Below are 16273 nucleotides of genomic sequence, written 5' to 3'. Positions count from 1 at the left end.
TCCGGAAACTGATTTTAGCTTTTAGGGACTTAAGTGTGGTGTTAGGGGTTACTCCGGCGCGCAACAAAGCGACAGCGGCTGACCGATTGCTCTTTTGTTTCGACATCTTTACGTTTACTCAACACTGTTTGTTTACATCTTACACCTAACAGTATGAGCAATTCAGTGCTACCAAATATATCTAAATCATGATCCGCAAGCATGAGAAATTACTATTTGAAATTTACTGCAAAAATTCGTCACGCACCCTGTACACAGTAAGGCTAGTCCAAGACACTTAAACTCATTTGCAAAATTCACAAGTTTTTGACTCATTATTACTGAGCTCAGTGTTCAAACGGTTTCAAATCGGGTCCTGATTAGCCTCCGAAAGTTTGAATTCATTTGATAAGAAACTGACTTGGCACAAACCATTTGAAGTTTATATGGAAATTAGTATGGGAAAACAAAACTTTTTGTTCATTGTCTTTTAGCCTTTGTACTGTTGTACATATTGTACTGTTAACAAATTCTATTGCTATTCTTATGGGAATTTTTATCAGCTAAAACTTTGCAGAAAATTGTTTTTCAGCCAAACGTCAAATTAAATAGTTATTAATTGTTTAAGAGATTGATAATCTTATCGCAAGATTAAGCAACTGTTTACACCAAAAATCTGAATCGAGTTCCAGCAAAATTAATTGCTGTACTGCTTCCAGCAAAAACATTTCTTGCTGAACAACCAGCAATCCATAAAAAAGCTGGATTTTACAGTAATCTGTTTGAAACGTCAAAGTCGACCGGCCATCGTTTCTTCGCTGCAGGTTATTTTTTTATTTTTCGAGTCAAGAACTTTGGAATCATCCCATTAATTACATAAATGGTATTTTAATCATGGAGTAAGTATTTTTAACTTTGAGTTGACTAAGTTTAAAATGTTATTTTCTTTTTATTTATAGCCTTTTCATTTGAACAAAAATTTAGATTGGCCTATGGAATGTGCTCAAAATAAGCCCAGTTTTTTTTTATCGTTTGTTAAAAAATTGTCTTCATATGAGAAAATAAAGTTTTGTACGATTATAATACAGCACGCCAGTGTACTTAAGTGTTTTTCAGTAAAAATTCTATCAACAATTTTATAAAAAAAAAATAAACAATTGAGGATTACTGTTCTTCCAGCAAAACGATTAGCATTACGCTATGCTGGATAATCAGCATACATTTCTGGTTTTACAGCAAACTGCTGTCAGTTTGACTTTGGGCCTAATTGCTGATCGTCCAGCAAACAGTATTTTGCTGGATGGATTGCTGAACTTCCAGTTCGGCAAAATCCAGCAAAATATTGCTGGATTTCAGCAATAAAAAATGGGTGTGTATTGTGGGCAACACTGTATTCTGCAATGTGACATAGTAGCCATGATTTTTGTTCTCTATTCTACGCGCCATAAACACCAATGTTGCCTGCTGAACAGATGATTGAGCATAATCATAAGACATCAGTGGTTATGGTTTCTCCATAGTAATTTCCATATAAATTTCAAATGGTTTGTGCCAAGTCAGTTTCTCACTAAATGAGTTCAAATTTTAGGAGGCTAATAAGGGCCCAATTTGGAACCGTTTGAGCACTGTGGAGCGTGAAAATTTCAAATTTTGCATCAGTCTAATGGACATCGATTGCCATCCATTGACGGCAATCGAATGTGCAGGAAGGCAGCTTCCACACCTGCGTAGGATATCGCACCCATTCACAACACACATGGGCCGGGACCAACGGCTTTACTTCCCTTCCGAAGGAAGACGTGACCAGAGATTATTATGCCTCAGAAAAATCTCACCGACCTCAGCTGGGATTGAACCCAGACCCATTGGGGTGAGAAAGCAGTCACGCTTACCACTATACCACCGGTGCCGGCCAGCTTTTATGTAAAATATTGCTGGGTTGAGGGTCAATTTGAAGCACAATTTTATCACCACAAATGTCGATAATAGGTTGTAGCTGCTAAGATCAAATGCAAATGCGTTTCATGCGCATCAGGGAACCAACAGATGATTAAGAACATGCTAATATCAACGATTCACTTTACCTTTGTAGCTTATTTTGGGATCTCGGAAATAGAGAAGATAACCACGAATACTTTTTAAAACTTATATTGTCCGGTTATCATAGTCGAACCGACTAAAACGAATAAAACTATATATACTATATTTTGGTTTTAGATTTGATAACTGAACGGCAGTGCCAGAAAGTATTTTGATCGAGCTTCATGTCCTATGCCTCGTTCAGTCTAGTCTAGTTTTGGTCATGAAAAAGCCCACTTTCAAGTTCCATAACATTCAAATAAAGTTCAGAAGGAACATTCTTGTAGTTAAGGGGGAAGTACGCTTTGATTTTTCAAAAAAATGCATTTTTTTTGGCTTAAAATGTTCCTGGGGATGTATACTTTAATTTAGAAAAGACTCCAAGTCCGCCAGAATATTCCTTACCGCTTTACGAAGCGATTTCCTAAAACATGTACCGGCGCGCGGAGAGAGCAATTTTATCTCTAAACGCGTTTTTCTCGAAACGGGGTTTTTCAAACTGGCGTGGGAAATAACTCTAACCAGTTATCATCAAATTTGGATATCGCCTAGGTTTTCTTGCTTAGAAATACGTATCCAAATTTTCGATTTTGTCAAAAATGGATTTTTAATCCACGATTTTGTAAGCATTTTAGGGTGATAAAAAGGACTTTTTTTTCCCTAAGGCCACAACTTTTGAAAAAATTAATTTAAAAAAAAATCGGAATACGTATTTCTAACCCAAATTTCATTACTAATCAGGATTTTTGTTCGATTTATATTCCAGGATCACATGGAAAGGAGTATTTTCCCACGCCGTTTTCCGACTTCCGCGCGTGGACGCCAGCGCGACCTGGTACACCGGCCACGGGGAGACGCCAATCGAGTTAAAAAAAATACAAATTGAAGTTCGAAGGATGACTAATAAATGGGTTATAACATATTTGCCCTCCCTGAGTGTTTTATTGCTTAAAAAAATTATCGAAAATACCTTACTTTTTGGACGTTCAAAGTGTACTACCCCCTTAAGCAAACTAAATGAGGCACACGGACCACTTCAGTCTCCAAAATGTACCCATGCGTACTCTTAACAACTTGAAGTTTAAGATAACTTCCTGCCGTGGCCTGACCTACCCCTGTTACTAGTGCTTTCGTTCGCAACGAACTTGGTAAAATGATTTTGTCACCATTAAAAATTAACTTACACCCTACATCGACTCGATGTAAAATTTGCAAATTAGCATAGCCTAGCATCCAGCTTTCATGTTCGGTAATGGCGGCCTGTTTTTACGAATAAATGTATCCGTCACTATGCTTTTTGACACTATCTGGAGGTTCGGATTTTGACCTCTCCCTTTCCCTCTCCCAGGAACAGAAGAAAGTGTCAAAAAGCACAGTGAAGGATACATTTATTCATACAAACATGCTGCTATTACCGAGCATGGAAAGCTGGATAGCATAGCATATGCGATTGTACAAATCGTGAGTGGCTATATAATGGTCAACTAATACGTTTTACAGAAAATATCGTGTGTTGACGCCGAAAAAAAAACTCCACACAAAAATAAAATCAACAAAACAAGCATCACATTATACACCGAAGTCTTTTTTTACACGGTTTTTTTTACGCGGTTTTTTTTACACGGTTTTCCACGATTTACACGGTACGTTTTTAACGATTTCTCGACAACGATACAACGTATCGACTTGATTCCAATCACATTATCCGTTTCAAGCTATTTGTAATCGAATGGCATACTTAAAAAAAATCACAATTTTTGGTGTAAATACAGAAATTTTTAAAATATGTCTATATGAACCATATCATGCTTTAATTACAAATAGCATCAAAATCCGATTTTTTAAAAACATTTAAGCATGCGAAAAATCAAAATCTCGTAGGTTTTTTTTAACACGGTTTTTTTTACACTGACCGTATCCCCCGTGTAAAAAAAGACCTGAGTGTACACCTGACCACATCCACGCAGGGGAAGGGAGGGAAAGTTAATCCAACATCTACTTAAGAAGATGCAGGGAACCCATACTACCTTCATAGATGTCTCAGGAGTTTTGTTAGTGGGAGGGTGAATGATTAGGAAACTCTATTCGTCAATATAGAGCAGGCCTGCCCAACCTTTCAAAACTCGCTTTTTTAAATGCCTGTATCTATTTTCGATGAACATGTATCAAGCTGCATTTTGTTTCTTTCTCATTCATGCTGAGCTAAAATTCATAATGATGAAAAAAAATGGACTAGAATGATGTCATTTCTGAGATCCAGAGACCATGTCCGGCCCACGCGTAGCACTGATGTAAAGCATTTGATAAATCATAAATAAAAATGGAATATAAAAAGATAAAATAAAAAGTAAGAGGTTGTATGCAAGACACGACCGTAGATTTGACGTAGGATTACGAAAGGTAGGTTTAATGTCACAGCAAAAGTAAAGTAAATATTTCCTAACTCTTTATCAGTGAAAAAGTTCGATAAGTTGAAATTTGGAAGCAATTTGAGAGATCTGTTTTTGAGGTGCTCTGTCGGTATCCTGGACGATATGCTTGGATACAAACTCTTACTTGAACTCTTTAGTAACCTCTTTTATCAGTCATTTGTGGTCATCAGTTTAGAACAATGCTGTGGATTTTTTTCCTTGGTGTTCTTGGAGATGATAGCGGTGCGGAAATGAAATATTTAAATGGAAAAAATACATCAATCACAGAAACTGAGCATACTGGACGGTAGGGGTTTTGATCTAATTTCCGTCCTACTAAGCACAACCCACGCTTTACCTCTCTTTCTTGAACGGGTTTTAACAATAAATGAAATGTTTCTATCAAAGATTATTTCTTAATTTATTCCCCTTTCCATAAGTACCGTTGAATTTGATAAAGATCCACACATTGTTAAGATATTGTTAACAATCTAACATTGCTCCTTGATTCCAAATTCGTCCTACGAGTTTCAATTCCGTCCAAACGCATTGAAACGCAATTGGATTTTCTTCGTCTCACGGATGAAGTTATAAAAAGCGAGTTCCCTAGGAGCGCTGCTTTTGTTTTGAAAACAATGAGTGTAAATATTCACCTAATACGCTCTAATAGGCTTTACTGATATATGCGTATTACTGATTTGTGCACGGTGAAATCATTGATTGTACTGATGTTTTCTGCGCGATAGAACGGAAATGGACGATTACGACAAAGTAGCACTCAAATAAAAGAACTGAAAAACTCACTGCCATATGCACCACAACTACTGCACTGGTTGAGTTGCTACTCGTTCACCCTTTTAGAGGACAATGTTTTAAGTTTAATATACCTGGTACGAGCAATGCACGTTTTGTCACTAGGAGGACACATATTTTTGTCTTTCTTCTTTAATTTAACTTCACACTTACAGTTTTTCCACAAGTTTTGCTGTTTTGTAGTCCATGACACTCTGTGGATGACAGAGGGTAATCCCCGGATATGGAACTTGCAGTATCTTCATTTCCGAAGCGATGGTCATTCGGGTAGGGGAGTCTACGTACTTCTTCCATAGAAGAAACACTAGCACTACGCCCAAGCAGGACAGAGTGCCAATTATTGTGATCCACAAGACCCGTGGGAACCCGGAGGTAACATTCTTCCGCAAATAATACATTCCGTTCACTTTGGACATTTCGGCATACTCGTAGAATGTTTCCTTGAGGAGACGCCATACAGTAACCTTGATTAAGTTGGAGTTATCCTTGCTACCATGGTTTTGAAAGCGCTTCATCTGCGAAACTCGTATCGGTTGAGGAGTAAAGTTTGCACCGTTTTGATCCATGATGTCAGGAGTAGGAATGTCGACTAACTGTTTGCATGTTCTGTAAAAGGCATGGTTTTATAGATTTGTACAGAATGGAACTACAATGATTATCTATGGTGTTAATAGGTTGAAATTAGTGATACATACTTTTGGTACCGTGATTAGGGGGAAAATCGATGACAGTGAAACAAGTATTAATTAGGGCTCTATGGTTGTTTGTAAGAAAACTTCTTCTGTTGGTTGGTAATTCATGTTCATGTCATTATTATTCTAATTTACATAAACTTTACGTTTGCACTGTACCTCCTCGAATTTGAAAATTTGTGTTTATATGTGATCGATTTGAACCAGTTTCAAACTCATTGATTGAAATTTAACGAAATAAGACCAACATTAAAATACTAAAAGATTTTTCAGTTAGACTGACAAATTGAATAATGGCTAAACACTCAAAAAATTATGTTGCTAGCTTCTGCTTGTAGTTGTATCTGCAGTTTTTTCTAGCTACTTTACAGCACAATGCTGGAAAAGGTGGCTCATAAAGCTGAAAATGATAGTTGGTATTCTTGTTTGATTCAAGATTCGATTGAAAGCCATTATTTTTCACGGCCACAAGTAACTATTCACCCGTTTGTAATGTACTACTCTTTAAAAGTTTGAGATTTCATTGCAATAGCAGATATGAAATAAACATAACACAATATCGATTTACACGTTTTAATGTAAATTACTTACAAAATTAAAAGCTAGGCGCCGGTGGTGTAGTGGTAATCGTGATTGCTTCTCACCTCAAAAGGCCTGGGTTCTCAATCCCAGTCGGCGCTGTCTGGATTTTCTGAGGTATAAAATCTCTAATCACGCCATTCTTCGGACAGCCGTTGGTCCCCGATCCATGAGTTGATGGGTCGATGGTAGGGTCCAGGTATGGGAGCTCTGGCGTCGGTAGCATTGGTACTCAGTACAGTAAAAAGATCGACGGAAAACAAATCAAGGAAAAAAAAAATAGAGAATAAATTTCCAGATCTTGAAAAAAAACCTATCTAATGTTTGCGCAGAGAGCAGTACACAAACAAATTTTATTTTAAAAACTGGTGTAGCCATGACAAGGATTTTAACATAAAAGCAGAATGGCATTTTTTTCCAACTTCACGTGGAAAAAGGTCCTTGTGGTGGTATTGGCGGCAACATCAAGACGATGACAAGGGATGTTACTGCTAGGAAAAGTGCTGAATTAACAACGCTAAACAATTTTTTGAGCGGGAAAACTTTAAAAAAGTGAAATATCAGTTAAAACAGATTGGAAATTTATTTTTGCAGTTGACGAAAACTATAGGATGTCCCAGAAAGTATAAGCACAGATTTTTATTGGAATAAAACAACGTTACACACTTATAAAATAATGTAAATTTAGGTACTCTGAGACTGACATTTACGAGCGTCAATTTTGACATAAAATTGAGTCATAAGAGACGCCAAATTCAGCTCAATCAAACATAATTTCAAACTTTTCAATCTCGGAGCACTTAATTTTACATGACATGTTTGTTTACGTCTCATCTAGAGATAGATTCCGTCACGTGTGAGATTAGGTATTTACAAGTAGGTTTGTTGGTTGTCTTTATTAAGGAGATTTTCAGCCAGACGGTGGTTCATCTCCGGCTATTTATAAGTATGTATGTTAATGAACTAAAATTGTTATTTCATATATATATTTTCTCTATAGTATTCTCTTTCAATTGGATGAACATAATCCGAAGTTCCTTTAATCGTATGCCAAGGAGTGAACATTTGATGGGACGCTGCCCATGAGCTTCAGCACAGATTCCTTGACGATAATTTTGGCCACTTTTGTCCAGTATTTTTCAAATTCTTCGATTGAATTCGCTGCCTTAAAGTGTTTCCGTAGATATCCCTTGGAAAAAGCACAAAAAGTTTCGATTGACCGGACAATTCGGAGGATTCATCTCTTTTGGCAAGTATTGTACATTGTTTGCTTTGTACCAAACTACCGTGTCTTTCGAGTAGTTGTTGTTGTTCATTATTATTGACACTTTACATCCAGCGGATGAATTCAAGTCAGTTCAATTGGTTTTAGTGTAACAGTGTGTGGGTGTTTTTAGAGTGATGTGAGTGTGAGTGTTAGTGTTTTATAAATCAACTCAATTCGCTTAGCTTTCTAATCATTTGCCCGTTTCCTCGTTCTGGTTCATTATCTGCATGTTTATCTCTTGTTTTCGCTTCATTTTCATAACTTTCATCGTCTTCTTTCTTCACGATATTCCAAATATCTTCTTTACATTACTTTTCATTTTCTCCGTAGCCTTCGTCCGTTCTTTGCTGTTCCGCTTCGCTTCGTGAGCATCCTCTTCATCATATTCTAGTCACATCTTTCACATTTTTCTTCGTTAGCTTGCTCTTCTCTAAGTCCTTCTTTTATCTTCCCACCTCTTTTTCATATTTCTTTCTTTTCTTCGTCTTATATGAATCCGTGTTTCTTCGCTTGCTTCCAAAATTCATCGGCAACTTTCATCCGCTGCATCTTCTTCGATTTCCTTCCTCCGCTTCTTTTTCTTCCTAAATCCTGCACTTTCCTTTCCTTTCTATCCTCGCCCTTCAGAGTTTCTGATACACGTTGGTTTCATGCATGAACTTCAGCAATCGCTTCTCAGTATCCTCGTCATTGCTTAACGCGTGACGAACGTCAACAACGGTTCCACAGCATTCTCATGGTGGCGGAGATGTTTACTTCAGCAAAAACTCATGCGTAAATCTAGTATGACAGATGCGCGGACGAGTGAGTACGCGTTGATCAGTAGAACTGTACTGATTGATCCACTTCTTCGTTTCTCTTTTGTACTCCTGCAGCTTGACATCTGTCAATTGTGCCCAACGTGCTTCCCATTGGTTGAAAAAGTTGGTTCATGTTTTTGATGGCATCATTTCTTGGTACAACGACGTTGCTTGGTGGACTGTTTCGTGCTTCACTGGCCAGTCTGTCTGTTTCTTCGTTATCACGGATTCCGGCATGCACAGGGATCCAACAAAGGTGGATCGACACTGCTACTGCCGCCCGACCGAAAACACGCTACAATGTGACGGAAGACCTATTACTTGCTGAATACTGTTGCTGAATATACTTGCTCTAACTATGTTCTGGCGCTTAGAGCCATCCGTATACATGGCCAAAGCACGATTAAACCGGTTTGCCATCAACTCATGTACAATGGGACAGACTGTATTCGGGGGATCCCCAGCCTTCACCCGCCGTTTCTCATCCCAAACAATATGCGGCTTGGGTTCATACCATTCTCGGTTGGCGAGACGTGTCCGTACAGCGATGCTTGGAAGCTATACATCAACCGCCACCAGGCGATCGGACGCTCGTTCCACAACTGCAATACAGATATTCCTGGACTCCTTCTCCATCAAACGAATTGCAACACGAATTATAGCTTGCAGCATTAGATCGAACGGCAATGTACCTGCTTCAGCCATGATCGCTGGAATCAGACTGGTGACGAACGTCCCTGAGGCCTTGTAGATGGGTGCAAGAGTCTGCACCACCGAATCTTTCGCTCTACTGACGAGCCAGATACCGTACAAAAGTCGCGACGTGACGATTGCCGATCCGATACACAACAGAGAATCGCGTTGCCCTCGCGGAAGTTTATCCCCAATCATCTTCAAGATCCGCAGCCTAGAGTCACACGTGGTTTTGACTATCTTGTAATGGTTGTTTGAAGGACAGCGACCGGTCGAGGTTGATGCCGACAACTTTCAGTTTATTCGTCATTGGTACAGCAGCGCGGTCGATGACGATATCGTTGCTGGATTCCTGACGGGCGTTGGGACTGCCATAGGAAATGCTTGATATTGTCGAGGAAATTCTGAAGCCGACTCCTTTTACCCACTTGTATGCTTTCACTGCAGCCTGTAGATCTCGATACAGAGGACGCTCCTTATTCCTCCGTACCTCAAGCAAAATATCGTTCGTATAGAGAAGCACGGTGATGCGGCACCAATTTGAGAATCGGCTGCATCGCAATAAGGAATAACGTGACGAATAGTGCATTGCCTAAGCAACAATTTTTGTATAATGAGAGAGATAAGGACTAGTAATTTCCATTTAATTCCACTACCTTATTTGCTTATCCTTGACAGATACGCGTATTTCGTCTACAATGTGCAGACTTCTTCAGTGTATTGTACTAATACTTGACTGAAGAAAAACATCGCATTTACCGAACATATATTAACACAGGTACATTTTCACTTAGAAACTAGATAAACTTAAATTTAATTTCCTGTAAGAATAGGTACTCCCCTGCTTACTCGTTTATGTGTCCTAGCTAGTAACTTGAAAAGCCATGTGTGTTCGTTTCCTTGATCCCTGTTGAGTAAAGTTTAATTACGTTGTTTGTTGATCTCGAGGCTTTCTGCAACATCCAATTTCCATGGTGTAGATACGGTTCGTAAAATCGTGATGTCCTCCGTCGATAGTTGATGGTCCTCTGTGAAGATGTGTTCTGCAACCTTTGATTTGAAATCATATGTTAGGCCTTTTTCCTCTTGCTTTTTGGCCTTATTAACCTCCGCTATATGTTCTTTAAATCTTTAGCAGAACTTCAGCAACTAGATTTAAAGAACATATAGACCAGATTTAGTGAAACTGTCTGCGTTGTTTTAAGAAGGGTTCGTGGATCTGTCGGAAGTATATCGGAAAGCCACTTGTTCAATATTTTTAAGAGTACGCTGAAGGACTGTGCCGTATGTTATATGAAGGAGCCCATAACTGTAGATCCTTCATGAGTTTCATATTGGCGATCGTCTCATCTTCATCGTGTTCAAAAGCACTGAAGGGGTTTTCATTTCATGTATCTGAATCAAATTGTTTTTTTTTTTTTTCTTTATATTGGTAACAATTTTCAGGGTTTTTTTTGTTGTTGTTGTAGTATATTTCATATCTGTGAATCGTAGGCCTCTGATAAAGATGATAGTTGCAATGAGGCTTTAATGAAGGTATAAGAGTGCTTTAAGTTTTATTTTGGTTTTATTCTTCCGTTATAAGTAATGATACACAACCACTCATTGTTGATGGATCATGGGCCGCAGACGCCGATTCAAACACTCCCGAACGTACATTTCAGTGTTCATCGTCTCCTTCGTCACAAATAGTAATTTGACAATTTGCCACATTCACATATCGCTTGCCAAACAACGGCATCGTCAACTTCCTGACCATCACGGACTCTGTAGTGTTGGTCTCCCGGAAGCGTCTTATAGCGAAGTCAACAAATCAAGAAGACTGGCAACTCTTCCATTTTCTCATACGAGAGCTATGAGATAGGTACAATTGCGTCATCTGCCGCTCAATGATGATGAGCATTGAGCAACTTTCACTCGTTTGAGATGTTATTTGTTGGTGTTCAATCTTGAAAGTATTTTTAACAAAAAGCCCAATTAATTTCCTTATACTTTGCGGTTCACAGTTTTTCAATCATACGCATTAGTTAAGATATAATTAATTATGAGTAAGACAAGGTATGGGAAAAGTGTATTTTGGCCCCATATACGGCTAGCTAGTTTAGCTAATTAATTATATCTTTACTCATGCATATGCTTAAAAAACTGTGAACAGCAAAGTTTAAGGAAATTAATTGGGCTTTTTGTTAAACACTCACGAATAACATCTCAAAAGAGTAAAAATTGCTCAAATTATGTGATAAGTGAATTTTAACCTACGAGTATCTCGAAAATAACAACTTTGGGCAATTTAGGCATAATGAGCTTTTTTGTTGTAAATTTAATGTGTTTTAATATTGACACTATTTCAAAGATATTCGATAACTGTAGTTGGTATTTTGGAAAATACTAATTTTTTCAATAATTCATAACTTTTTTGTTTATGATTTGCCTAGCAAATGCACAGTGTCAGTAGGTATTACTTCATCTAAACTACAAAATAAATTTTAAAAATATATGCAATTTGAAAATTTTTAATTTTTGTTGATAAATTTGTTTTTTTTTGTAAAAAAATTATAATTTTTTACAGTGTATATTTTTTCTTAGAAGGCACAATACTTGTCCACAACTTCTTCTAAGACACCATCTCGATCAAACAAATCGTTCACGAGATATATATTTTTCTATTGATGCGTATAATTTTTGCATAAGCCCTTTTCAAGTGTGAGTCGTGTACAAAACTAGGGAACCATATATGTAAAATGCCATGTTGGGCAATAATAAATAACTGTGCAAGGTTTCATCATAATCGTAAAAGGTCGATCCGAAACGATTTGCGAATCTGTGTGGAACTGCTCTAATGTCTTCGCTTATAGTCAAATTTGACGCATGTTTCATCGCCAATTTGACGCACAGCAGACTATGATTTACCTTCCGAGCGGAAATTATTCTAAGAAAAATAACACTGAACAAATTACGCAAAAATAAGCCCCAGCAATCGAATTATGCGACAGTATAATCTACACTGCTAAGTCAGTATGTCAAATGAACAAATTAAAAACCGACTAAAACATAATAAAAATAATGCATAGCATGTAAGTAAAACATTGTAACAATGTAGTCTATTTTGCTTGACGAAATAAATAAATCAATAAATAAGTTGTTATTCACTCACTGAGCAGGGCATGAATTTTTGTCATACCAAGTAAATTGAAATAAAATTTGCAAACCAATCGTCAGTGCAATAAACGTGCTTTTGTATCCAAACTAAACATATGAATAAACACCAATGCATGTTGTACATTATTTAAAGAATAAAAAAGCTCTTAGTCTAAATTTATCGTTTCCATATGTATGCAATTTGCTTAGGTTGAAAGCTAATGGTTAGCTCTGCATTGCCACACTATGTGGTCGAGGTCGAGAATCAAGCTAGCTTGTCACATGGGAAATAAGCCAGATGGATGCATTTCTTGGATCTATGACTTCATACATGCATACCTTCATAGGGGTTAATAGTACTAGTACGCCCCTCTAAGATAAAACGACCTTGCTAGTGTACTAGCTGACTCATAACGCATATACTTTGTATCCATGGTTGCTAATTTAAGATAGTATTTGCAATGAAAAATTAGACGAGCCCTTGCTCCCGCGATACAATGCATATTCTTCTTATTATTATTTTCACCCTTAGTGGAAAGTCCACTAATAACGGACTACACTGCCAAACAACGTATATACGTTCAATCTGATTACATTTTTACGACTACGCAAGTAAACAAAATGCGACTGATTTCGAGTCGTCGAGTTACGAAGTTCAAATGCAAAGGTTGCCAAAGAAAAAGGGGCTGAAAATAGTCACACTCACCTGAATAGTTTGGAGCGTTGTAAAAACGCTTTCAGTCAGTTTTGAACAATTCTGTCAACTGGAATGGATAGAGAAGCAAACAGCAGATAAATGTAAACAAACAAATACGTCATATGTGTGCGTGACACTGAGAAAATGTTAATAGAAGTGCGGACGCAGCTTTGATTGATGAGAATACCTGAATTCCCCTATATAAAAATGTCGTTGCTTGTTTTTTGGCAAAATAAAAGAAAAAAATGCTCATGCAAAATTCAAACTTTTAAATGTTTAAAATATGGACACAACGTTTGATAATTTTTAACTTTTTGTTAAAACTTTTTTTCATGTAATTTATACTCAGAAAACAATGTTTGATTAATTTTGAATTGTTTTCTGTGGGTCTCCCTTAGCGCAGTCAGTAAAGGCGCAGCTACAAAGCAAGACCATACTGGAGATGGCTGGGTTAGATTCCCGGTCCGGTCTAGGAGTTTTTAGGGTTTGCAAATTTCTCGACTTCCCTGGGCATAGGGTATGATTATGCTTGCCACACAATTATACTAATTATACAAAAATGGTACAGGCTCGAAAGCTCTCAATTAAAAGCTGTGGAAGTGCATCTAGAACACTAAGTTATGCGATAAGCAATAAGCTTGAAATGAGAAAAAGAAGAAGAATAAGAAGAAGTGTACTTACTACCAAAAGCTATTGTTCAACGATTTTTGTCAGTTTTCAAGTGTCCATGATAACGGCCCCGGTGGTGTAGTGGTAAGCATGATTACCTCTCACCCCAGAAGGCCTGGGTTCAATCCCAGTCGGCGCCGCCGGGATGTTCTGAGGCATAACATCTCTGATCACGCCTTCCTTCGGATGGGAAGTAAAGCCGTTGGTCCCCGGTTCATGAGTTGATGGGTCGATAGGTAGGGTCCAGGTGTGGGAGCTGCCTTCCTGGCACGTCGGTAGCATTGGTGCTCAGCACGGAAAACAAGATCGACGGAAAAAACAAACCAAAGGGAAAAAAAGTGTCCATGATTTTGAACACTCCAAAATGTAGGATTTTTTGGGGATATTTTCATGAAAGTTTCCCCAATAGTTTTGCAAATTTTCGCAAAAAGACATTATTTCGCTCAAAAGTGCCACATGTTGTGTTTAATTTGACCCATACTACTATTAAACCAACGCGATTAGAGGTAATGAACTTCTTGAATTATTGAAAAGAGATGGAATTTAGAAAGGTTTTCGTCAATATTCATTTGTCAATTTCTTCTCGTTGTTTTTAGTAGGAGCGTTATGCCCCACTCACCTCTAAATGCTACACATGCTAGTTTCAGCATAGAATAGAACGATAAACCGATGCTAATCTCGTTCTCTAAACTGATTTCTCACATTGGCAAATGCAATTGTACAAACTTTGAGAAGCTGCCATCCGGAATCACATTCATACACACCAAGCAGCTCTTCTTCCGGTGTCTGGTTTTATGTGTACTTACACTCGAGGGGTCGTTCCGAGCTATTGGAGAAGTTGGCAGCACAAAGCATACCAAAAGCCAGTTGACTTAATGCTTCGGTGTCTATCAGTCAGCATGACTGCTTTTCATTGAGGCCCAGACAAGAACTTCAGGGTGTCATTTTCACTCTGTGGGCAGTGTGGTTTGCAGTATGTATGAGCTGATGGTGTGTTGTCAGGGGAAGCGTCTTTTCAAGAGAGGATTGGTTTTATATTTGAGTTAGTTTACGAAGCGATTGGTATTTGCTTTTGGATTGATAATTTCACACATCATGGAACGGATGGTTGTCACTTTTATCGATAGCAACTTTTATCAATAGTAACCACTTTGAACTATTTAGAATTAAGAATTTTTAAATTTTAAACTGAGTTTTTGAACTACTGTAAAAGTTGGCAATGAGGAAAAGAAGTTTTCCATAAACTATGTTGCACTTTGAACTGCTTTTTTTTATATTTGACCAGAGTCTTCTCCCAACGGTCTTTTAACTTAAGGACTGTTCATTTTATAAAGTGGACACTGTTTGTAGCTTTAAATTTCACATTTTATCCGTATTGCTTACTTTGGATATATAATGATCATGAGTCAAACAATTTATTCTTAAATTGAAGATTTTCAAGCACATTACTTTTGAATGACTACTCGTCAACAAGACTCCTAGTTTTAAAAGTAAAATGTTCCATATATGCTGAAATATTGCTCAATGTTTGTTGAAAATTCGGTCTTTGATGCGTTTTAATGCGATTTTCCCCACAATTTACAAAGCAAAAAAAAATACGCTTCTGCTATTCATTTTGCGGACAATTGAACCTCATCAACACTAACCTTATCGATAACCACTGAGTTAACGTTCAACCGTAACCACAATAACCAAAACAGTCTGGGAACAATGCACTCCAGCATTCCTTTTGATTTTATGTATTCAATATCAAAGGCTAACTCAGCTCATTGTGCTATACAAACGACTCGTAAAACTTTTATCATGCTCGGTTTCATCTCACTGTGGCTCCGGTTTCTGGGTGAACAGGAAAGTCTCTTCGCTTACAATAACAAAGGCAATCTCTTTCTAATCGTGCTATCGAAAGACTGAAAGTTGTTTAAGATTGGATGATGGCATTGATACTAGCTAGGAACTTTATATGACAACATCCATTCTTTTTTTTGCCTTGATTTGTTTTCCGTCGATCTTGCTTTCCGTACTGAGTACCAATGCTACCAACAAACAACACCAGAGAGGCAGGTCCCACATCTGGACCATACCCATCGACCCATCAACTCATGGATCGGGTACCAACAGTTTTACTTCCCTTCCGAAGGAATGCGTGATCAGAGATTTTATGCCTCAGAAAATCCCGACAGCGCCGACTGGGATTGAACCCAGTCTCTTTGAAATGAAAGGCAGTCACGCTTACTACTACACCACCGGTGCCGCTATGTGTGTTCATTCTTGTTGAATGTTGAAGGTTTTCTTTTTATTTTAATTTCTTCCAAGCCAGCCGGAACGGCGAACACCGAGTAATTGTCGGCTCATAAAATTACATCGACTTTCATAAGTAGGGAGATTAACATGATAATTCCAGGGTAGCCAACATAGAGCAAAGCGAACAAATCTTTGATGTATGCCCTCAATTCGAT

The sequence above is a fragment of the Ochlerotatus camptorhynchus genome, unplaced genomic scaffold (genome assembly GCF_037179485.1).
Source record: "Ochlerotatus camptorhynchus isolate MF236.1 unplaced genomic scaffold, CSIRO-AGI_Acam_v1.1 ptg000025l, whole genome shotgun sequence".
Lineage (NCBI taxonomy): Eukaryota > Metazoa > Arthropoda > Insecta > Diptera > Culicidae > Ochlerotatus > Ochlerotatus camptorhynchus.
Note: the sequence above shows the minus strand (reverse complement) of the source record.